This window comes from Hydra vulgaris, chromosome 10, assembly GCF_038396675.1.
Source record: "Hydra vulgaris chromosome 10, alternate assembly HydraT2T_AEP".
Lineage (NCBI taxonomy): Eukaryota > Metazoa > Cnidaria > Hydrozoa > Anthoathecata > Hydridae > Hydra > Hydra vulgaris.
In genome coordinates, this window is record NC_088929.1 from 12,177,501 (window position 1) to 12,205,000 (window position 27,500).

A 27,500-nucleotide genomic window follows, 5' to 3' on the forward strand; every position below is an offset into this window, starting at 1 on the left:
GTTTGAAACATCATTATGCAAGTGAATAAGACAGTGTACATTATATGAACAAAAAGAATACCTATACAACTCCCGACTACTTGCAACAAAATAGACCAGTAATTTATGAGCATACTCCAAATGCTCATTTCTGTAATCCTAATTTTCCTTAAGCATAATTCTTATTGCAACAGATAAAGATAAAAAATTAATATAAATTGGTGAACTAACAGTTCCTCTAAGGGCTATTATTCCAGTGTATGTCAAAAACTGTCTGAACTCAGTTGCCTTCCATCTTTGTAGATCGCTTTGCCCACATGGCTGACGTGCAAATTCTGAAGGCATTTTTCCATAATACAATAAAATAGTATCAGTGACTACATTTAACTGACTAGATGATATGCGACAACAACGAGGGCCTTCTTTTAAGTATAGCAATCTTTTAACAACTCCTAAGCAAACTAAATGCATAGAGTCGAAACAAAAATCTTTGACGCATTGAACACTGGAGTGGATTAAAGGACTAACAAGTAACTGATGCCCTGTATAAGCTATTTGCTTAAAATCCTGGTCTATCCTTGGTTTGCAGTCAAGATCATGAAAAACTATTCGATTTTCTATAAGTACTCCATTATCTTTAAATCTTTCACATCCATCATAACCAGTATGACCCTTAATTCCCTTTAGAAACTGACGTGCTGGAGCATCACAAATAAATCCTTTAATATTTACATTAAATTTTGTGCTATTATAGTGTAAACCAAAAACCTCCAAATCACGATACTTGTCTAAAAATTCTTTTAAAAATTCCTTACAACTGTCAGGTTCGGAGCTCCCACAGTAAAGAGCTACAACAAATGGACAGGCAAGTTGAAAAGATGCAAGAATAGGCCAAAGTTTTGTGTTTGATGATTTGAACAATTGTATACCATCTATGTTAATCAATAGATTAATTGTCTTCAAAGAATTAATATCATGAGATGAAAACTCTTCTAACTTGCTTTTTATTGAACTTTTTAAACCTATGTAAAAATAATCACCACCACATTTTTGTTTTAGAGGAACTTTACTAGGTGTGCTATAATAAATGATGATGTACACAATAATTGATATCTTGATATAAGGCTCTTGAATCTTTAGGCATTTTTTTGTGACCATGATTTCTTAATATTAGCAAGATATGATTTGTTGCTGCCTTGTAAGGTGATGTTCACATGCCTAATATAAAAGTTCAGAGGCCAAGTTATCATTATTGTGTACATCATCATTTTCTGACATATAAATGCTATTTAAATCGCTAAAAATAGAAAATGAGGGTGAAACCTCGCCATTTAAATCCAGTCTTGCTTTAATTATTTCAGCTTCTTCTTTAACTATTTTAACTTCTTCTTTATCGGATGGTGAATCCAATAAAATAGTCTCTTCACGAGAGTCGAGACAACAATTAAGAACTTCCACCTGGGTTTCATGGTTTCTTTGCCAGAGTCTTAAATAGTTTGCGTTAGACATTTCATATATATAAATTTTTATTATCTGAATAGATCATTATTAAAATAAACATTAAACTTATATAAGACTTATTTAACTTAATTAAGTTAATTATTAATAATTAATTATTAATAATTAACCTAATTAGGTTAATCAAGTTTTAAAATACTCCAAAAATGTAAAAAATTGGAAAATAACTTAAAATGATAAATAACCTCCAAAATAACCAAACCTAATTCCCGACCAGCTCGAACGGACATTTTTAATTAACTAAGTTAACACATTATTTATAATGCGCTAAATTTGTTTGCAAATATTTTACACGTTTTGAAGACGTCATTTAGACATTACCACTGATCTCAAAATATAACTGGATAGCTGGTTCTATTGTTTTTTCCGAAAAATGTTGAAGCTAAAATTGGCCTCCCAAGATGGCGGCGATTTTAGTTCCTAGCGGTGAAACCGATATACATTTTAAATGGGCTAATAATTAAATAAGCTTATAAATTTGTTAAAAATAAAAGAAAACAAATGAATTTTATAAATATTAGAGAAAAAAAGAAATTATTTTTTTGTATAATTGAATTTATTATTAAATGGCATTTACAAACTTAGTTAAGTCTAAGTCTAAGTATTAAGTATAAGTATTGGGAACTAAAAACTATGAGTCTTATAATTTTTAGTTCCCAATGCTGTATGCTAGAAGGTTAATAACATAACAGTATGATAAATGGCAATCATTTCTACCCTCTATATTCTCTACTACTATATTCTCTATTTTTTGTAGCAAGATGCCATTTTGCACAAATTCTACATGAATTGTTAACTGAGTGCTGTGAGAATACAAAAACTTAGGGGTTCCTTCTAGAATTATATTATACTTGAATTCTATTATTGCATAAACTATTTAAATAAAATATTATTAAGTGTCACTTATACTGGTAAAAAAAAACCAGGTCTGTATTATAGTTATTTATAACAACTTTTAAAATAAATAAAAAGTAAATAATAGTTTCTTATAGTTTGAAGGATAATCACTCAATACAATTGAAGAAACAAATGTATATAAAAATACATTTGTTTGAAAAAAATTTATTTATATCTTTATATAGAAATGTTCAAAACATTTCCTCCTCTTTGAAATATCTCCTTAACTTTAGTTAAATATCCTGTTTACCTGTTAAGTATTATGGTTATATATTACAGCTTGCTGACTTTTTTATATTAATGAACTGTAAATAGCTGTTAAATAATTTTGTAAATATGTTGTTGAATTTATTTGCATAATAGATTGATTATATGACATTAAATTCAAGAAAATGATTTGCTAAAAAATATCATTAGTCTTAAAGAGATTACTGCTACACAAATGATCTTGTATAATCGAAAAACTGATTTCATTGGATATTTGGCAGCAATTAAATCTGCTCAAGGTATTTCTTGACTGGGTTGAAAAAGAAGGTTCACCATTAAATTATTTATTATCATATAAGCTCAGTCAAAACCATCTAGAGCTTTTTTTTGGTGCTGTAAGATCTGCAGAAATGTTTTACAGCAATATCAATTGCCAATTCACATATAAATAACTTTTTATGCAAAGTATCGTTCAATTTTCAAATGAAAACTGCAGCATCAGAGATAAAACTCATGTATATGTTTTAGACGATTCTTTTGGTGATTTTAGTACTAAAATATCTTTTACTGAAATTGAATAAATAAGAAAATATGATTTGTTGGAGAGAGAACCAACAATGAGTGATCACGATAATGCAGATATTCCAAACTGCAACAATCTATTTGAATACAAAAAAACTTTGATCCCATATATTGCTGGATACGTAAATAATATGACTTCAAAAAAAAATATCCTCATTAAATGTCAGAATGTACTAGTACTCCCTTTTTATTTAAAACAAAATAGCTTTTTAAAATTCAAAGACATAGGAGGTTTGATTAAACAAACCATAAGTGTTATATGCAAAGAAACAGAAAGGTGTTTCCAAATTAATTGGTTGTTTTAATAGTTTGCCTCTTTCCGAATGAAATTGGAACTCAAAATGCATTAGCAAGTGCTGCTTTGAGATCAGTCGATTTCTTGAAAATAATAATTGATCTAGCTCCTCATGTTTGACTCAACTATAAGTGATAACAATATATTTTTCTTGTTTTAGCTCCTTTGGCGGTTTGGCTGCCAAATTAACTAGAAATATATATATATATATATATATATATATATATATATATATATATGTATATATATATATATATATATATATATATATATATATATTTATATATATATATATATATATATATATATAATATAAGACACAAATAACTATATAAAAAATTTCTAGAAGGAACCCCTGAGTTGTGTGTACTCACAGAGCTCAGCTAACAGTTCATGCAGCATTTGTAAATTTGTGATATCTATTTAAAAAACTAATTTCATAATAGTTTATTTTAAAAAGATATTTAGCTGCCTACCATGCAGTTATGTTATTAACCTTCTAGCACACAGCATTGGATAGTTAAGAACTAAAAGGTGCATAAATTGTATTATAAACAATATTAAACAAATAATTTATAGTAAAACTAAAATTAAAAGAAAGTAGTTAAATGAAAAATAAACAAAATATGAATAAAATTATTTCAGTTTTTCAAACTTAAAATAATTATTCGAAAATTGTTTGGAAATTGTTAATTTGTATAACTACTAGTTCCTTATTTGTTCTTTACTAATGTTAAATAAACTAATTCTTAATTAAAAAAAACTAAAAATTTTTATCTTATTTAACAACATTTATTTATCTTTAAAAAAGCAAGATATTATACAAACTTATTGTTTAGAATATATTTTGTTAAACAATAGAGAAATTTACGTAAATATGTAATATTGCCTTTTTTTTTAAATTATTGTTATGTAAAACCAAAAATTATATTTGAGGCATGTACATTTCATAATATTTATATATGTAAATGACATATAAGTTCGTAACAAAAATTTCTTCATTTGTAATCAACCGAAACCGTCGCCATCTTGGGAGGCCAAAACTGGCTTCAAAAAATTTGCCGCATACGCTATCCAGTTATATTTTGAGATCAGTGGACGTTGCTACGACGTCTTAATAAAGACGTCCTTACAGGACGTCTTTGAGACGTCTGAATTTAATCGGAAGCGTCGCGACCATATTAAGACGTCCATAGGACGTCTCTTTGACGTCTGTGCCCACTTGGGAGCTACTATGTTCAAATTGTTTCCAGGGACAAAGACCCGGGGAAGGGTTGCATTATACGTACCCACTATTTTGCTGCAAAACCTAACAACTAAATTTTTACTGCTCTCCAAAATAGCTAGATCTTTAAAACTTTCAGTATTTGTATAGTCCCAATAACGTTGTGATGTTGAAAATTAAAACATTATCAGGGCCAACGACACAAGGGCAATAAATACCCTTCCCACACTAACTTTTTTTTTTTATTATAAAGGAAAATATTTTAGAAAAAATCATTGAAAAGAATGTCTTTAAAATTTTTTTTAAATTTACTTATTGTTATTGAGGTAATAAAAGCGAAAGCGCATATAACATAGCACCTCAAAAGTAAAAAAATTGAGAATGACTAAACATAAAATTATTCTCTTTGAGAACAAGTAAGAGATATTTTTAAGCATTTTATTGCATAATTAAGTTTTAGCTTGAAACTTATCAATATCATATAAAAAATAGTATTTTAATTACTTAGTATATTATACATATTTGATTCATAAAATGTAATTAAATATATTTATTATGCCGCGTTTCGTAAGATTTTTCCTATTAAGATTCCATTAAGTTTAGTTTTCCATTTTTTCGATCACTGTTTCGCAAGTTGCGGTGCGAAAGAGTTTCGAAAGAAATTTGGTTTTTTATTATTTTTTCTAAAAATAAAACCTAAAAATGTTCATATGTTGCAATACTGAAAATAAAATTTTATTATAAACATATTAGTATTTTTCACAATTATATCCGTTTGGCCAACAAAATTTTTTATAGACTTCAAAACGTCGCACAGTGGGCCGGATATTAGACATATAGTGGACAAAATTGTTTTGATCTTTTTTTTTTTTACTAAAACCCTTTATATGTCCAAAGAATCACTTTGTATTAAGATATATTTACTTTTATTATAAAACTTAGTTAAATAGTTGCTAATTCTAAAAATTATTTAACAAACTTGATAAAACTTAAAAAACGCGGATTTGCAATTTTTTAGTTTCAAATCCTATAACTTCTTAACATTGTGAACTGAATAACAAACTCTTCTGGTGGAATAAACTAAAAAAAAATTGATGCAACAAACTTTAAAAATAAGAATGCGCACTTCAGAAAAAATGAAAATTTATCACTAGATTTGAAACTCTATTATCGATATTGTATAATAGATTTGAAATATATAAATAAATTTATAGAAATATATAGAGAATATAAATGAATATATAGATTTAAAGCTCTATTATTGATATTATTATATGCCCACGACGTTTTGAATAAGTCTGTAGATTATTTATTATCTTTGTATATAAAAATATGCTTTTTTATTTTTAATCTATTAGCCGCACATTCTGGATGAATAATAACGTTTTTATTATTATAAAGTCTACTGAGTTCTAAAGGTATAATGCAAATTATCAACAGGTACTCTTCATTCGTCATTATTTTCATTTTAACTTACCTGTTTGTAAACACTTTATCCTGTAGCACCATTAAAACCAGCCTTGCATCTAAACGTCAGTTTAGTTAATTCCTTAGCATTATGTTTTTTGTATACCACATAGCTTTTTAAGAGTGTGTTTTAGAAAATCTTTTAGCGGTATTTGTACTGAATAGCCATATATTTGAATGTTCTTGGAATAGCATTTAGCTTTTTAAGATTCTATACTATTATACAAAGGATAAGTGTGGCAGCCGTTTTTTCAGCACCATTTCTTAGAAGCTGGTATGTTGATTTTGATATATCACCATAAGTTATGAATGCTTAAGCTTCATCAAATGAATATATCTAAGCAGGCTTAATGGGTATTTATTTTAAACAATAGAAATTTTTGTGCCAGTTTTGCACTTAAACTTACTTCTTAGTTTCAATTTTGTTGCATGTTGCATATTGCATGTTGCATGTTGAAGTAATTTATGGCTAAATAAAATATTAAAAACATTGTTAAGCTTATTCTTTTTGTTTTGTTACAAGCTTTTTCGAAAGAGCGACATGGTTTCCATGGTTTCCCAACTTCATTAACTAACGATGTAGCATTTAATGTACTGTAGGTGTATTAAAAATCTTGAGCTTGCTAATTTTCATTACTTCTCTCAAAATGAGTATTATCATAGTTTGCAGCTATCAACTTTTTACATTAAAATTTTGTAACTATTTTTCACTCAGAACCCTCTAGTTTAGTATCTGCAGAAACCAGAACAGTTAATTTTGATGAAAAAAATGGTATACCATAAGAACTAGTTTTTTTGTTGTTTAAGTCCGCAAATGTTACCAATTTTATATTATTACTATATAAAAAAACAAAAGAAATGTTAGGTTAACAGTGCAATTTGAATTGAATAAAATAACAAACAAAACAACATGCATTTTTGTTTACGAGAAATAAAAGTTGATTTCAAGCAAATAACATAAGCTACTAGTCATTATTTTAAAATGTTAAAGAATTCTAAAAGGGGAAGTTATAGGGCAATGCATATAGTTCAAATAGGTTGTACACATATTAAATTAACAAGTTCAGGCATTCAATTTAGGTTCTCGTAGGTTCCCTAAATTATGTGACACTTTTTGAACAAAATAAAAGTATTACATGTTAAAAATTTACCACGTTATTTTAAAGTCAGATTATAAGTGAATTATAAAGGCTGATCTTTACTTTATATTTTTTTTCGAAAAGCTTTAGTGTTAAATATTTTAAATATATAAACTAATCCCGTAAGCTCATAAAGTTTCAAAACTTACTGTTTACTATAGCTATTCATAAAAAATGAAAATTTCAGGCTTTTTTTAAAAAAAAAAGTTTTTCATTATACATGAAACCGCAATTAATTTTTGTGGTTTTAAAAGATACTATTATACTCAAAACAATTTTTAAAATTTTAAACGAGAGTATTACAAATATGTTTTGTTATATGGTTTTGAATATAATAAACATTTTTTTAAGGTTTTGTCCACCACCTGGCCCACAGTGCGTCGTTTAGCAAAAGAGCTCATTTTGCAAGTGCGACTTCCTTAAGCGCTACTTTCTTATGTAGCAAAATAGTATTATTTCGTAATTCAACTTGCGAAAGACTACATTTCGTAAGTAGCATTTGCAAAATGAACATCGACAGTTTTTTTTGATTCGTAAAATTTGGTACGAAAAAAAAATACCTGATTCACAATATCTTTCCGAAAGAATTTTATTTTTCCGGAATTGTACGAAATTTTCCGGTCAACAACTCTAATTAATACTAAGTTCAGCAATAATATATAGTGATTACGATTATTTATGAAACTGACGTTATGTAGAAAGCTGAAGTTTTTATAATAGTGACGCTTGCGCAACTAAGTACTTTTTTTTTTTCTTACTTAATCTGTTATTTAGTAAATAGGATTTATTCAACGTTTCCGAACGTTTCATATGAGTATTTTTTAAACTTCAAATCTCTAAATTTTACAGCTGCTTCAATATTTAATCACATGATATATTAAAGGAGCACAACTTTTATAAACATTGTTGAAATGAAGAGCGCAAGGTAATAAAGGGCATAGTCACATTTAAAAGGTTTGGAGAAATTTAATATTGATCATTTATAAAAGTGTTTGTTAATTAGGGAAAAAAATTGTAATAAAAATTATAAAATTTTTTTTAAAATGTAAACTTTAGATACATTAACCAAGAAATATCTTTTTTCAAATTTCAGACTTCTTTACTTTATACTAAGACTTTTATAAATGATCAATATACATTTTCTTAAAACTTTTTAAATGTGACGCTATTTTTTGCCGTGTGTTATTCAAATGTAAAAATTAAATAATGCAAAAATAGAGGTTGACACGTATAGGCTAACTTGAAATGACTCGGCACATTTTAGCAACTCACACAATTTGCTTTATCTTTTTACAAGTACACACCACCTAATATAACTTTTTTTGCAAGTAAAACCATAACACAGTTCATTATTAATATATACATTGAAACTTTACATATAATTTATAATATTTAAATCACTTAAGTGGTATTGTTACAAAATGACACATGTTCACTTTAAAAAAATGATATGATTTACCTTACCCTAACCAACAACTTTGTTACCACAGAAAGCATTCGTTTTGCTTAACATAAGTACTATAAAGTACATAAATCACAGTCATATTATTACACTCCTGCAATGACACAGCAGCTAGTTGGAACTAGATTTGCGACTATTACTTGTTTTCAAAACATCTTTAACAATCTGGATACCAGCAATATAATTTTTATTTTTTCAGCAAGAAGAATAAATTTTTTTATCCAGGGACTAGTGAAAAGTTTTCCAAATATTGCAAGCACAAATATTGCTCAATGTTTTATGGCAGAGTATTACGAAATGCTAATTGTTGTATTATGAAATGCTGATTGTTGTATTACGAAATGCTGATTGTTGAACTGTTTGTAAAGTACTACATTTCACTTTCCAATTGTCAGAAAGTCATTGAATGTATTGCAATGTTTCTTAAAGATGAAACAAAAAATGTGAAAAAAAACGTGAAGATAGCCCGATATCTTAGAAAAATACCTCGTGGCAGTTTTTTTTTAAGTTCAAAACATTAATAAATCCTTGCGGATCACCTTTTGTAAATCTCATCTTTTTTTATTGCTAAAACAACTTTAACTGTCTCAGAAATATTTATCTAAATAATTGGCAAATTTCGATTTTCAGAGACACGCAATGCTGAACAACCTGACAATTCACACAGTAAAATTGTGTTAGCAACTTTGTTTCAAGTCTCTAAGCTTCATTTGTTTTATGTCTTTAAGACTCTAATTTCTGCTCTTAAAATTTTTAAAATACCTTCTTTTCTTTAGGTGCTTTGCCTTAAAACATTTAATTGATAAAGCACCATGCTTTTAGTTTTAGTCTTAAACTAATATAAAAATGTTGGTACTTTTTGCAAGAGCTAATTTTACAGACAGTTTAGACAATCTATTCTTTATTTTTTTATTTTTCAGGGGTTGTATTTTTCTTATGAGCTCTGCCTACCTTTTAAGTTTAATATTTGGGCTTGTGAACATAAAGATAATATAAGAATGTTTTCCAATGTTGACAAGTATCACTTTAATGAAGTATCATATTTTTTAAACTTGTTCGTACCAGGCAACAAATGTTAGAGGAGCATATTAAAAGTACCGTTCCGCCAATAATACATAACATAAAACATAAATTAATGAGCTTCTGTTGAAATTTTAATACCCTTTTAATACAGATATATTAGTCCGCATTATTAGAAATAATAAAATAAGAGATATTAATGATTGCCAAGACAGCATTACAGTCATTTTATTTTTGAAAATTTAATTTGGTTAAAAAATGCTAAAACAATATGCACACATATCTTTTTAAATTTAAAAAAAGAAGATATTTATCTTTAAAGTTAACACACGCTAACACTACAGTCAGGGGAACTATTATTACTTTTTTTGTTTTATAATAATGTTGTTACAGCTTTCACTCTACCATAATACTCTAAAGCACAAACCTTGAAAAACAATGTTGTTTCATCAGAATCAACAGGTTTAGCGACATAGAATTGGGTTAAATTTGATTCCTTTCCTCTTTTTTATGATAGTTAGAAGATAAGTGGTGCTTTCAGGGCCGTTCGGAGGGGAAAAGGGTCACAGGGGCTGTTAAACCCCCTAGGAAATTAATTAGTCTGCGAAATTGGATCTGAAGTTAGCAGTTTGCAAATGCAAGCCAACAAGGACTTTTGTTTTTTAACTTTAAGATCTTGGTTGACAAAAATCTTTTTCTAGGCCTTACTCTGCAAAAAAAAGATACGAACCCCCCCCCCCCACACACACACACACACACACACACCTCTTGTTAAGATCTCTTTGAGACGGCCCTGGGTGCTTTGACAAAATGGGTACCAATTAGTTAACACCTCATCTTAGATTTTTAAAAGTGGCATGTATAAAGATGAATAGTATTTCTTATGGTCAATCATGTTAAATCAAAACTTGCTTTATATAATACTTATATAAAACTTACTTTAAGCTTTTTTATACAAGAAGAAAAGCTAGTTTTATTCTTATTTAGAAAATTTTATATTATCAAAATATAATATTATTTTGAAATTTGTTAAAATCATTTAAATTTAATTTTTAATTTTGGAACTATTTTTTTACTATAAATATTCTTTACAATTTAAAAAAAAAACAGGTATGGCAAATGCTGATCATGATTTACGAGATTCTTTGAAATCTATTTTGGTTTTAAACAAAATTTATGATGATAATGATATATTACTGAACTCCATTCTTGAAAACGGAATAAATGGACTGCACCAAAAGAAGGATGATATTGCACCAAGAGTTTTTAACAGTTTGGAATCGTCAATTAACGATCTGCTAGCAAGCAATGACTGGTGTAAGTTCAAGTATTGCTCTTATATTTTTACAAATATGTAGTCATAAATACGATGTATTTTAAGGTTTAAAAAAATTTAGTTATGTCAAATGTTTTAAATAGTGAGAGGACTTTAAATGATTGTCAACAATCGGTCGATAAATTTTAAGATTATGTTGAAATATGATAAATATATATATATATATATATATATATATATATATATATATATATATATATATATATATATATATATATATATATACATATGTATATATATACATAAATATAGGGTTGAGAATTACAAATGTTTTTTATGTGAGTGAACTGTTATTGATAAGCCTCTATTCCACCGAAACAGTGTTTTGCACTGTTTCGTTTTAATTTTTAAATTTTCTATAAGCTGTATTTATCAGTTGTCAGAAACCTATATAATTGTTTTTGTAAAACATTCAAAATATTTAAAAAAATCACATTCGGAAATGACAAAAAAAAGATTGAGAAAATAGAATCTTTGTCCTAATCAAATGAAACTCACAACCTTTGAAATTGTTTATGATTTAATACATTTCTGATGTTGCCGCATGTCAGGTTCAGGGGCGCACAGAGGGTGGGGGGTGCAAATCGGTTTTCTCCGACCATTGCATTTACGGGCATCATCAGATGACAAAAAAAAATTATCAGTATTCCAAATATGAAATAGAAAACATCCAATAAATAAATAAAATTTGTTTTCTTTGTTACCTTTATTGATCAGATTACAGAGAGATTTTAATCCCTGAACCAGCAGTAGAATATTTTCTTTATCTGGCCTACGCCTGACATCATTTCGGACTTAACAAACAGTCAAGAATCTAAAGTTAAAGATCTCTTACTTTTGTATCCAAATAATCTTAGTGAAGACTAGTTTATTGATGAGTTCCGCCATTTTTTGTCTGTTCGACGCCATCTACTAACAAATGATTGGTCCTTAGATCTTCTGAATAGTAAAGGGATTTGACGGAAATTTCCTCCTGATAAATATCTGTCTTCGTATCTTTCATGCTTCGCCAGTATCTCTAGTTAGAGGCAAGAGATCTTTTAGCAAGTTAGCTCTCACCAAGAAATTTCTAAGAGCCACCATGGGATAGGATTGCCTTAACGACTGTCTTATCATTTCAATCAAAACAGATCTTGAGAAGAAAGTTAATTACAATGTTGTAACTTCCAACTTTGCTGCTAGAAAAGCTTGTAAATTCATGTTATCAGAAACGTCAGAAAAACCTTAAACCAAATCCAGAATTTTTTTTTTTTAAAGAGGAAAAGAATGGATTGTGGCAAAAAAAATTCATAAAGATCATTTGTAAATGGATTAGACAAATTTAGCTCAATCAGAAAGTTCAATGGCAAAAGAACTTATAACCAATCCCAAATCCATCAGGATTTTGATTAAAACGAGCTTAGAAATGATAGTTTTAATAAAAAACAATAATCTGCATCTCTAACAAACAAAAATCAGCCTAAGTATGTTGAGATGCAGAATGATGAAAAAACAGCACGGTGGCCCACAATTAAATTTTATTGGTGAAAAACTATTCCTTTCGTACCACTTATTTTCATTTGGTTAATGAAGATACGCGGAAAGTTTACAGGTTGATTCCATTTTTTTATGAAAGAACAAAAAAGCACTCATTTTGTTTTATCAATATTCGAAGTTAACTTATTACATTTAAACCAAATAGAAATGTTTCATAACTCTTAGTTTGCATTAGAAAAAAAGTTTGTGAATTTGATTATCAGAAAGGAATAAATTAGTATGATCAGCATATATAATGCTTAATAGCCAAGATAATTTATTTAAGAAATTACATTAACCAAAAAAGCAGATGCTCTTAAATTAAATCCTACGGAAAATATATTAGTAAAATTGTTTTGACAATAATATCTTAGGTAACAAATGGTTTTCTGTTTAATAATTGGCTTTTAAACCAATTAATAGGGTCGTCATTTTATTCTTAATGACTGCCCACTCAACATTAAGTTGTCTTAAAGACGTCTAAAAGTTGTCTTAAAGGTGTCTTAAATTTGTCTGAATGAAACACTGTAATACGTCTTTTTGATGATGTCTTTAAGTTGTCTTACATAAAACACCTTAAATCTGTCGTATGTAAGATATCTTAAAGTTGTCTAATTTAATACATCTTTAAAACGTTTTAAACTGGTCTAAAATGAAACATTGCAAGAAATGTTTTGAAGACGTCTTGAAGTTGCCTTATTAAAACGTATTGAAGTCAACTTTGCAAAACGTCTTTGCCTTTAAAAGATTATTTATATATGTTTTTAATAATAATAATAGCAATAATAATAATAACAAATATATATATATATATATATATATATATATATATATATATATATATATATATATATATATATATATATATATATATATACAAGTATACAAGTTAAGGAACTATCTAAATGCGAGAGAAAAAAAGAGACATGATTTACAAAAAAATGTATATTTCACAACATCTACAAAAAAAACTACATAATATTTTTAATAAGATTTTCGTGATGCTGGTGCCTTTTTAAACATCTCCTGAATAAATTGATGGACTGTCTTCTCGGTTTCTTTTGGATATCTCTCTAGGACAAACCCTAATGAGAGAAAACTAATAAAGCAATAATAGGTCTAGAAAATAATTGTTTTTTGGAAAGTAGTTTTAGAAAACACTTACCAATCACACATTTATAAAGGTTAGTTTCTTTAAAACTTCTCTTTCCACCTCATTCCATCCATGTTAAAATTTCTCAAGAATTCCAAAGAAGAACTTGTTTTTTTATTAGCATTATATTTGCCCTAACTTCAAGTCACATGAGAATTGTGATGAAGAAAAATCATTTTATCTGTAAAAACACAAATGTTTACAGAGCTTAACTACTAAACCTTTGGTCTCTTACAGTCTAAATTTTGTTTTTTTAAATAAAAAGTTATATAAAATAAAAATTAATTCTTATTTTCAGTTTTAAAATTAACATTTTATTGGTTTTCGGTCAGACCGCAAACTTAATTATCAAATTAAGAAAATACTTGATTGCACTTAAAAGAACTCTTTTAACTTGATTATTTAAAAGAAATACACATAGATAAATTTTATATATGATATAATATTAAAAAAATAGCACCGTTTTATTAGAGTTACCACTGTTTAGCTCTGGATACTATTTTATAAAATGTATCCAGAACTAAACAATGGTAAAAAAATATTATTCTATGTTATAAGATAAAAAGAAAGAAAAAAGTACTTTTAAAACATTAAGTCAGTTCATCCTGCTACTGGTAACATGTAATCCAGTACAAGCAAGTAATCCAGTACAACTTGCTTCATGTTAAAGTCAGGAAAAGCATCCAGGTAAAAAAAAGCTTTAACTTTTTTATAATGGGATTTAAACAGCTTTGTATACTTAATTTCTCTCTCGTTATAACAAAAGTCACTTGTTTTATATTTTTATAAAGAAACCCAAGAATATAGGAAATAAAGTTAAATTAAAAAAATATATAGGAATAACGTTAAAATAATTGAATATGGAAAAACATCAGAAAACTAAGAATACGTTAAAATAGCACTTTTTTTTTTCCATTCTTAGTCAATGAACAATGCATTCTTAACTTCGCATAATCGTTCGAGTACAGTCATCAATGTTGGCGCTTCCAATTTTACTCAGTCTTTCAATCTTAAAAAAAATTTGATAGCTATTTATTTTGTTATAATATCTTTGGTTTAAAAATGTTATAGTTGTTTTAGTTTTGACGAAAAGTAAAACAGTCACATAACAGTAATGTAAATGCTTTATTAAACAGTCTGCAAGTGAATTTTTAGTTTATTTTTGGGGTATTAATTAGAAGTGTGTTTGTATAAAATAGATATTTTACCAATTTCCTTCTCAATAGTTCTTCAGCCAACTGAATTTCATTTTCATTGAAATCCTCCACACTAGTAATGTTTTCTTTTAACAAAGACATGCTTTCATCTGACTCAATTACTTGATTAAGTCTGGGGTCAAGACAGTCTCTTAAAGACTTGGAACTCTCAAGTATAAATTATAAGTCAATTAGTATATTTTCAGGTGCTTAATACAAGGAGGGGTGGGAATTAAAAAGTTATAAATATTCCTTGAAACAAACTATTTTTATATTGGCGAGCTAATCACTTCAATTTAGTCTCTTTAGCATAGACAACACTGATGAAGAGATAAATTTATCATCTTCACATAGAACTTCATCAATATCTATCATATTCCTTATTAAAGTGATTAAATACAGCAAAAATACTTACTCCCTTGATCCATTGGAAAAACAACATTCCTCTGAGGAGCAGTAGCAGCTCTTGCATGGATAATGTCTAAATTATAATGTGTTAATGTTAAAAGTCAACAAATGTGAGAACAACTTACTTATTTTCACACGCTCTCTCTCTCTCTCTCTCTCTCTCTCTCAATATATATATATATATATATATATATATATATATATATATATATATATATATATATATATATATATATATATATATATATATATTGATTTTAAAAAAAAGACAACGTATAACTATTTTTTAAATATATTTTAGATATAATAACATATTAATGATATTTTGTTAACCTATTGTGGTCAGCATCATCAGGTAATGAAAAAAACATTACAAAACAACATAAAACCAACCGTTTAAAAAAGAAGACATTAAAAAGCGTAAAATATAAAAACCAATCAAATAATATAATAGTGACGTCAGTTAATTTTTGTCAAAATTGGTCCCCAAGTTTTCGTTTTCACATTATCCCTGTCATCTCTATTTAGAACAGTTTGCCCAATACCAATCTCGTGTCGAATTCTTGCTTAATTTGTTTCCAGGGATTCTCTAACTTTTCTTATCCTGTATTCTGGAATGACTGCCAAGGTTGTAGGATTCAGCCAATCAAAAGTACCATAGCATGTTCTAGAATGTTCTGTGGCTCCTGAACTTGACCATTTTTGATTTTTACAGGCTCTTTGGTGTTCCGCACTTCCTGAAACGATTTTCTTTTTGGTCTCACCGATATATATACTTTCGCACAAGCAATTAAGCTCGTAAACACCCGGGCTTGAGTTTGGTGGTAGTTTTGTTTTGTTGTTGCATAGTATGTTATTTAAATTGGAAGGTGAAGTAAATATGACTCTGATGTTTTGTTTTCTAAATAGGTATTCAATGTAGTTCAACAAACTGCTTATTTAATCGCTTAGATGTAGTATTTTTTGAAACGCGGTCCAAGTAGTTTTTGGTTATTTTAAATAAGATTACTTTTGTTAAAGCCATTTTCTAAAAATGTATCTATGAGGAAATCAATTTCTTGTGAGAGGTGCTTTTGGGAGCAGATTTGTTTTGCTCTACAAAGAAACCCTTTAAAGATACCACTAATTATGCTTGGGTTGATGTTAGAGTTTAACTTTATTTGAACATTGGTTATCGTATCCTTACGGCGTATTTGAAATTGATAAAATCGGTTCATTGTATTTGTAATAGATGTATTTAAAAATTTAAGCTGTTTTCTTCCGTTTTCAAGTTCAGCAGTATTTTTTATGGACAGGTTTTGTTCATTTAAAGTTTTAAGAAACAGTTCTTGTTTTCTTTCAAATCGAACTAAGCATGGGTATTGTCTACATATCTTTTGTAAGTTATTGGTCGGAATGAATTAACAAAGGCTATATTAAGGGCTCTTTTTTCTATACTTTGCAAAAATGCTTCAGCCATGATTACCATCAACGATAAACCAATTGGACCTGAATTAGGTAAAACATGGATTTTATCTTCGTATAAAAAGTAACACTTGCTTAGTGAAAGCTCAATTAACTGGTGTATATCTAAAAGAGTTAATTTAGTCCTAGTTTTTAAATCCTCTAGATCATCATTCAATATGCTAATAATAACCGGTGTTATTATTAGCAAAATAGCTTCATCGATTGGTACAGATGGATATAAATTTACTACATTAAATGAAACTTGAATTTAATTAGAGCCTATCTTCCATTCCTTAGCATTGTTGACAAAACTACTTGAATTAATTATTCAAGTTGTATTTTTATTTAATGTTGGTTGATGATGGTATTTGCTGTGATGCTGTGGTACTTTTGATTGGTACTTTTGATTGTGGTACTTTTGATTGGCTGAATCCTAAAACCTTGGCAGTCATTCCAGAATACAGAATAAGAAAAGTTAGAGAATCCCTGGAGATAAGTTAAGCAAGAATTCGACACGAGATAGGTATTGGGCAAATTGTTCTAAATAGTGATGTCAGAGATAATGTTAAAACAAAAACTTGGGGACCAATTTTGACAAAAATTAACTGATTACTATTATATTATTTGATTGGTTTTTATATTTTTGATTTTTAATGTCTTCTTTTTTAACGGTTGGTTTTATGTTGTTTTGTAACGCTTTTTTCATTACCTGATGACGCTGACCACAATAGGTCAACAAAATATCATTAATGTATTATTATATCTAAAATATATTTAAAAAATAGTTATATGTTGCCTTTTTATTAAAATCAATTTATATAGTTATAAACATATTGTATAACAAGAAATGACTTTTAAAGATATATATATATATATATACATATATATATACATATATATATATATATATATATATATATATATATATATATATATATATATATATATATATATATATATATATATATATATATATATATACACATATATATATATATATATATATATTTATATATATATAAATTTTTTTATATAACACACTAAACAGAAGATTTAAAAAAAAATCATTTTAAAACATTGGGTGACAGTATAAGAAACAATACATCTATAAATCTTTCATTCATGTTTTTGCTTTTACTAGAATATTTAATCTGAATTTTCTTTAACTTTCTAAAACAATGCAACACAAGAAAATGCTGCGACAAAGTATTTGGATAAATTGATTGAATTGATTACCTGAAGTGTTTTCTAGAGGAGATTTCTTAGGCATGCATGGAAACTGAGGTGCTAAACAAAGGAAACATTATTAAATGCCATTCTTAATTCTTGTTCATTTAATTTTGTGAGACTTTAAAATAACTTTTGTGAGAAATTAAAATAACATTTTACGAAACTAAATTTTTTTTAAGAATTACGAGTTATTTAACTTTTATCTAATGCTAGAAACAAAAAGCAGGATAAAAAAAATATATACCTCTAGAAAAAGAAGCACCGGTGTTTTCAAATGTTGCTGAATTCTTCAATTGTTGAGCAACATACAACACACCTATAAAATAAAAAAAATTGTGAAAACCTATATATATTCAACATTTTAATAAAATAGACACAGAAATAGCAGTCACAGAAGAATTCACAACATTCAATTTGACCATATGAGACCACATACATACACATTGGATTGAGCCCTCTAGTAGAAGGTTATGCTTGCTAATAGCTTAACATTCCATAATTTAAACAGACAAAATACAGTTTTTGTATTTTGTCTGTTAATGACAAAAGAAAAATGTAAATCATATACAACAGCATTTTAGCATTTTTTAGATGGAGGAGATGCTGCAATATCATGCATTTCTAGGTATTCAAAATCTAAATTGCGAACAAAAAAGTTATTCAAAATACCATTACCATATATTTATGTTTTTACTATAAAATTATTTTTAGTTAGCTGAATTTTCATTAGTGTTCTAAAATGATGCGTACAAGAAAATGCTACTATGAAATATTAGGATAAATTGATTGAATTGATTACCTGAAGTGTTTTCTTGAGAAGACTTCTCAGACATGCATGGAAAATGAGGTGCCAAACAAAAAAAAAAACATGATTAAATAACATTGTTATTTCTTGCTCACTCAATTTTGCAAGACTAGACAGACAGTAATTTTCTAAAAGAAATTAAATTTTTTCCCTATTTACATTTTTTGTATAAGAATTTCAAATTACTTGACTTTATATATAGTGCTAAAAACTTAAAGTAGGATAAAAAAAAATTACCTCTAGAAAAAGAAGCACTGGTGTTTTTAAATGTCACAGACTTTTTCAATTGTTGAGTTGTTGAGAAAACAATTTTTTTGAAAACCTATAATTATTCAAATATTTAAATTACAAAATAGACACAAATATTCACAATATTTAATTAGACCATACAAGACCACATACACTGAAGACTGAGCTCTCTCACTAGATTATGCATGCTTACAGCTAAACATTCCATAATTTAAACAGACACACGTTTTTTAGATGGAGGAGATGCTTCAATACCTTGTGTTTCTAGGCATCCAAAATCTAAATTGCAAAAAGTTAAATTTTGACTTTTTTAACTTTTTAAAAACTATAACTAGCATTACTATAAGTAATCCCAAGTAATAGAACAAATTAGCTTATTTAACTATAAAAGAGTTTAACCAAAAGTTTCAACCGTGTGTCTTTGCTGAAATTTAAATTAAATTTCTTTACGCAATATAATTATATTTCCGCAATTTTATTTTTATCATAAAGTTTAGTAATAAAAGATGGAAAACATAACAATTTTCTTTGAAGACTGATTAATAAAAAAAGTCTGGGTGTCCATTAACTACCTTCCATAAAGAAAACATAAAGATTCTTTAATTATTTGTACAGAAATAGATTTAAAATTTTTATTTTTACTCAGATATTTACTCAGCGTGAATAAATTTAACAAGTTTATTTATCCTGTACATATTTTTTTTCCATAAATAATAACGGTCGCTTACCAACTTTGTCCCTCCCTGTTTTCTTAATTTCCACTATCTGATTATTATCTAATATAAGAGTAAAAAAAATATATATAATAATTATTTATAAAGTAGATAAAAATAAAAACAATGTTACTAACGTTTACAGAATGTTCGTTAGAATTGTTTATTTATGTGTCATTATAATTCTACCAAAAAACGTACTCTCTTCTACCACATTTTCATCAGAATCGGAACTTGTTGCACATGTTGTGTATGCCCAACTTTCACAAGTATCTAAACTGCCTAAAAACAATTTTAGGAAAATTGAGTTGAATATTTGAATTTTTAAGAAAGCCTCTCTTGATTCTATATAATATTGCTATTTAATATAATTAAGTGATTCAATATTATTATTTAATATATTTAAGTTATGCTATATAATAATTTCTGGTAAACATAAAACTTACTTCCTGCATTTAGAAGAACTATAAATCAACATACCTGTGACCTTCCTGTGCACAAGTATCCCATACATCCAATCTTGCTGGGGAATCTGCTTCTTTCTTAAAGCTCGCTCTTTTTTAGCCTTTGGTGGGTATCTAGCAATATTACCCTCAAGCCAACAAAGTGAAATTACATCTTCTTCTTCCAAAAACACTCCATCCTCATTTTTTCTTTTTTAAACAGCTCGAGTATAACCAAGATCATCACTCATTTTATACTGTAATTCTTATAGAGGCAAGAAAAAAATCTATAACTGCACTCTAGGAAGCAGAACATTTTAGATGATACTGACAATCAATACTGGTACAACAAAAGCCAGGATACAAAAGGAAAATAAAACTAGTTGATAAAACAATGTAATAAAATAACACTACAAAAAGAATTTATTTATTTGAATAAGTATATGACAAATTTAAACATATTTATATAATTTAGACAAGATGAATAACAGGATATATTGCATAGCCACTCTTGTATGGTAAACAAACACATTTTCATAGTTAATTTTTATATAAAGTGAATTTAGTAAAATCTTGATTTTTTTCTAGGAAGTAAATTCCTAATAATTTAGAGTCAATTGGATGATCATAAAATGACTTTAAGCAGCTCTTTGCATAAACATCACATTCATAACTGTTATCATTATTTACAAACCTAATAAAAACAAGTTTCCCATCTTCATTTTCTGTACTGGTTTTTAAATTGCCATCATAATTATTTTCTTCACTGATGACTCGCTTTACTTTTTGTGCAGTCGGATTGTTGGCATTCCTTACAACTTTTTTTAGCTTATGCAAATAATTTTCAAATGGAAAACAAGATATTTGTTTTACCGAGCAATCAAAATCTTCTTCACCATCACATATATGCAATAAATTGTGAATGTTATATACAGTATGTTTTACTAAAAATCTTTACAATTGTTCATAAAAATTCTTTACAATTGTTCATAAAATGTTTAAGCAATTCTTTACAGTAAGGTAAAAAGATTTTACGCAGGTTACTATCTGGATGCACCAGAATAAATGCTGAAATTGACAGTGAAAGAAAGTGGTCATAGATAGGTTCAGAAATAATTCCCTTCAAAGAAACTGGTCCAGTGTATAGAAGATATTGTCTGAATTTAGTTGCTTTCCACCTATCAACTTAAAGTAATGATCTTGGCCTTCTAGCAAAATCACTAGGAATGTAATTTCTAAATTCAATTAATCTCTCAGATATCAGCAATATATGTGCTTGTAATAGCCTAGCCATAGGACATTTTCGGAAATAATTCAGGATTCTTTTAACAACCCCAAGACATATCAAATGCATATAATCAAGGCAGAATCCAGAAACACATTTAATACCAGCAGCTATAAGAGGAGACTTATATTTCTGATGTTGCTTATCTGACTGGCAGCTAAAATCTTTATCTTTACTTGCAAATTTCTTGCTACTCATTAAACACTACTTTTCTTTCCCAGGAACCTTTGATAATGCACCTTTCACAGGAATAATATCCAGTATGATCAACAATCCCTTTTAAAAATGATCCTGGTGGGGCATCACAGAGAAAACCTCTAACTTTAACAGTGTGTACAACTGATTTTAATGTTATACCAGATAATTTTAAACAACACAATTCTTTTAAAAAATCATCTAAAAATACATCCAAACTTGATGGTTTCGGTTTCCGTTCTGTGTATATTGCCACAATAAAAATCTTTCCACCACTTCACAAAGAATTGGCCACAATTGAGTATTAGATGATTTAAATAAGTAATATTTCACTTTCGGAACCTGTGAAATTGCTTTTAATACCGGATTCTAATCCAAAATAGTAATATGTATTACCGCATTTTTGAACACACTGAACTTCTTGTGGTACTTTTAAAAGAGTTCCTGCATCTTTGGGTAAATTGTTACCATGTCTTCGAAGTATATTGAGTAAACTATTCATAGCTGCCTGGGAACAATTAAACTTTAGACACCATGACGCAAGGTCTCCTGATAGGTTTTCTTTACTGGTGGATGGATTAAAAGAATTACTGTCACTAGAACTGCCGGACCAATAATCAGGTCAATTTCTCGACTCTACTTCCGTATTTTCTTCCAGAGCTAAAGGACTACAACTCTGACTGCTAGTATGAAAATAATCTATAACTTCTTCCTCTTGAGGTTGTGCACAGTTGACATTTAAACACACATCCCCACTTTCCTCTCAAACTTCTCCTATAACTGATTTATTTAATTTTCTCCAACTCTTCAAATAATCTTTTCATGATGTAGACATATTCTTGAGAACTACATAGAACGAAATATAACATTAAAACGTATTAAAACTTCATTAAAAAATAAAAAATTTTATTTTTTAATTAAGTTTTTATTTCAATACGTTTTTTATTTTATCGGAATTGAAGACGTCTTAAACTTGATGTTCCGAAAGACGTCTTGTTAAGACGTCTTAACCTAGGTGTTTCTAATATAGGGGAAGTTCGTGTACCTAGGGCCTCCATATACCTAGGGCCACCCCAATTTATTTAAAATCTAAGTTATGCTTCTCTCTAGGGAATTAGTTTTTAAAAAAACTATTTATTAATCCTATTTTGATACTCAGAGAGCGCTGCCACGGCAAGTTATAATTAGAAAACGCTTTTTGATGATCTAAAGTAAACTTTTGCTGCTTTTATCGTATATTGTTTTACAATCCTTGAGGAAATGCTTTTCTTTAGGTTCTAGTAGATAATATTGTTTGTTACTTAAGTACTAATGCGATGTTCGATAAGTTTACTCTCAATGCGGATTTGTTAATAGATGACGTTTTGCATGAGGCTATCAAGTCTTGCACCTAGGGCCACATAAACGTCATCTATTAACAAATCCGCATTAGATGCGGATTTGTTAATAGATGACGTTTTGCATGAGGCTATCAAGTCTTGCACCTAGGGCCACATAGTTTGAGAATAGTCCTCCAAAAATAGTGCATTTATTTTACCTTTAACAAAGTCATTAATATCACACTTTTTACCCATAATATCACAACTATGGCAAACTGACAGTGTAAAATAAATCAAAAAATCTTCAAAAATCAAAATATAATAAAAAAAACTATTTGTATCGTAAGGTAATAACGCCGTTTTGTATTGTAAGGTAATAACGCCGCAAATAAACAAAAAGTTAAAAAAAGTTTAAAAAGTGTAGCCTGCCTTAATTTTTTAGCCACTACTGTATATATATATATATATATATATATATACAAAACTTCTGTTTATATTCTTGTACGTGTTTATTTGAGCAACCCTTTGTTCTTTAAACAAGCTTTTTAGATTGATCTGAAAAAGTATTGTATTTGAACGAGGGACACTTATCAAGTACTTAAAATTTAACTGTATCATTTCCTATATGTATTAAAGAATGGACATTGTAAATTATTTGATCCTTAACTTAAAGTTCACCAAATAACTGCACAAAATAAGTTAGTAACTGACAAGCAAAATCAAAATAAATAGTATAAAATTAGAACTGTAACTGAAAGTACTAAAAAGTTTGAATAGATTTTTGGCTAAATCATCCCCTTTGTACAACCGGCCCTGTGTATACTAAAAAAAGTCTTTGATCAGTTGCTTTCCATTTTTTAATATTTTTTTTTTTAATATTTAATTAAGACCTTAGTTTTCTTGAAAATTTTCTTGGAATGTAACGACATATCTGGAACAATCCCCAAGATAAAGTATTGACTATAACACTGATAAACAAATAAAGTTTTATTGTGCAAATCTTGTTAACTAGGTGGTTTTTTAAAACAAATTAAGTATGCTGATTTTAAATATGCAAACCATTTTTCACCATCACGTCAAGTTGTAAAGATATTTGGGTTCAAACCTTTAGTAATTAAGGTAAAGTCCCTAATATTGTCGAAAAAAAAGTTATTCAAAACTATGTCAACCTGGGTCTCAAAAGAAGCGTATTTTCATAAAGATTTTAAAAATGGTATTTGTTTGTAATAAAAATAATTACTTTTTGTATTATTGCTGAGAAACATTTTGTTAAATTTTTTTAAAAAGTCTTTAGCATTTTTTCACATAATTTTTTTGTCGATAAATTTTAAGTAAAAATATTTATCTTTTCTAAAATCTCTATGAAAATACGCTTCTTTTGAGAACCAGGTTGACATACTTTTGAATAACTTTTTTATCGACAATATTAGGGACTTTACCTTAAATACTAAAGATTTAAACCCAAGTATCTTTACAACTTGACGTGATGGTGAAAAATGGTTTGCATATTTGAAATCAGCATATTTAATTTGTTTTAAAAAACCTAGTTAACAAGATATGCACAATAAAATTTTATTTGTTTATCAGTGTAATCTGAGACAATTTACAACATTTGGGCCATTTAACTATAAATTGATGAGTCTTTGCATACCCCTAATCATACTAAATGCATAAAGTCTAAAAAACCTTTGAGTGTTAAATGGAATTAAATTTTTTTGCCATGTCAAAATTTAATTCCATTTAACACACCACTAAGATGTTTCGAATGCTTTTAATGACAAAAATTTGAGTCGATGCTTAAAATTGATGAAATACGTGGGAGTGAAATCTTGCCACACCACTCTCCTTTCTGAACACAACGCTTACATCAGTTATAACCATTTTGAGTTATAACTCTAATACACTTGACAAATGCTCTAGCTGATGCATCACATATGATAACAGCAAGATTGACTTCACACTCAATATTTTAATAGAAGAATTTTAGAAGAATCTTTTAGATCTTTCTTTTTTAGATTTTCATCTTTTAGAAGAATTTTGAACTCTACCAAAAAATTAGGTAGATAATCAAAAATGGAATTAGGTTTTTGGGTACCACTCTTTAAACAAATCTCTAAAAATTTTACTTTTAGCTATTAAGCTGATTGAATCAGCTGAAGCTGATTTGATCAACTTCAGCTTTAATTTGAAGCTAATGAGTTTAAAGCTGAAGCTGAAATATTAGCTGCAACCCCTAACTTACAGACAACATAGTTAATGTGATGTATTGACTTTATCATAATACATGTGTTTTTTTTTATACTTGAATACTTCTTTATTTATTACAAACATGTTTTTTTTTTAATACGTGTTATTATATACATGTTTTTTTTTAATACGTATTTTTTTACAATATTTAATACTTATATTACAATTTTATACTTAATATTAATAAGGAAGTATTGATTTTTGCGGAATATTCTTTAGATAAAAATAATATTTTTTTTTATTTCTCTAAGAGTGGTAATAAACAAGGGTAATAATTACTTCATTACATTTGTCCTCCAAAGTTCATGCAATTTTATCATCCATAAGTCTTTCACTAATTCTAATAAACAAAAGTTACTACCATTATTATAATTATATTTACTTACCTGTCATTACTAATATTTATCAAAAATACATTCTGGTTGTTGAAGTCACTTTTACTCATATCGGTATGCAAATATTGTTAACAGTCAGAATGCACTAAGCAGAAATAGTCTTAAACGTGCTGCAAAAAACAAGATATACATAAGATACATATCATTTAACATCTATGACCTGGAACTTAATACTTTTATCCCAACATTTTATAATTAAGTTATGGAAAACAAAAAGTGTTCAATTTAGTATAACTCAGTTGTAATAAATAAGCATATGATCATGATCTATATAATAACTTTTTTGGTTATCCTTATTTATGTAAAAGTTGTCAAGTTAAATTGAAGTTTTACAAATAAAGTTTGAATGTAAAAGTTCATATCAATAAAAATTTTATCAGTATTGTAAACATAGGTTAAATATTATAAGTATTTACAAGTATAAGTATTGTAAATATAAGCTATTATTAATAATAATAACTTATATATAAATCAATAAATAATTATATATATTATTTTATATATAATAACTATTTTATATATATTATATTACATATAATATATTGATGATATTATTTATAATAATATATAATTACATAAAAATAACTTATATATATATATATATATATATATATATATATATATATATATATATATATATATATATATATATATATATATTAACTTATACATAATATTATGTATATTATGATATTAATGGTAATATTGCAAGGGTACAATTTTAAATTAAAGTCAAAAAATATCAATGAATAAAAGATAAGGTAGATGCATAACAGTAAAGCCATTTTTAGCGTTTATAAGTAAACACCTAATATTTATATTTTACAGTGGATAAACTTTGTTAACATCAGTCATTTTGCTTGCATAAAATATAGAAAAATCAATGGAAAAGAGTGCATCTGTAAAAATAATTTAAAAGCTTTAAATTTCCTAAATATAACCTATCCATCACAACATTCGCCTGCTTTCTATTTTTATATGTTTCTGACTAAACTAATGTTTTGATTAAACTCAACGCAGTTATTACCATCACTAGCAGAAAAAAAAAATTATATTTTGATCATTTTAAAACAGCTAACAGTGTCTCAATGGAATAGTTACTTCATGTTTAATAGTTACTGCAACATATGTTAAACATATATGTTAAACTTTGTAAATCTTTTTTTAAAAAATATAAAAATAATATTTTATAATGGTACCCATCCAACATTGACATACGGGTACCGTACGGGCCCATACGGATCGTCAACTGGGTCCCGTATGGGAAGAACAATGGCATCCCGCCGGATCTTGGCCGCGGTTTCCAAATGGAGCCCAAATGGGTATGCCCTTCGGGTATCCCGTTTGGGTCCCAGTCAAATCCTGTACTTTAAAACCGTAAGGGGCTTATTTGGGATTGCAACTGGACCCATATAGGAAACCCATCAGGAACCCGCCGAATTATGGCCGCGGATTTTCTCTGGAGCCCATATGGGTACGCCCGCCGGGTATCCCGTTATGGTCCCACGAGGTTTACCCATTACAAATCTTAAAAAACTACGTTTAAATGTTTCAAGTTTATAGAAAAAGCAAGTTTATATATAACTTGATTGGTTCATATCAAAAAAATACTTAAAATTACAGCCGAAATTAGGCAAACTTGTAAACGATTTCCTAATCGTGTTTCGAATGCATTTACGGTTATCTTGCAAATTGGAAGCTTTTCAGTTGTTGTTTAAACTACTTCATTGAAAACGTTTTTACACAATATCTTGTTTCAGTATGACCTGTAACA

The 27,500-nt window shown here is 27.7% G+C and overlaps 1 long non-coding RNA gene across 1 annotated transcript in view; it reads left to right on the forward strand.

Annotated features, from left to right (window-relative positions):
- LOC136085799 (uncharacterized) overlaps positions 1-27,500 on the forward strand; it is a 39,569-nt gene that overhangs the window by 10,013 nt on the left and 2,056 nt on the right. Inside the window, exon 2 of the long non-coding RNA XR_010641184.1 lies at positions 10,902-11,108. This is a non-coding gene — a long non-coding RNA (uncharacterized LOC136085799). The remainder of the gene's footprint in view (positions 1-10,901; positions 11,109-27,500) is intronic.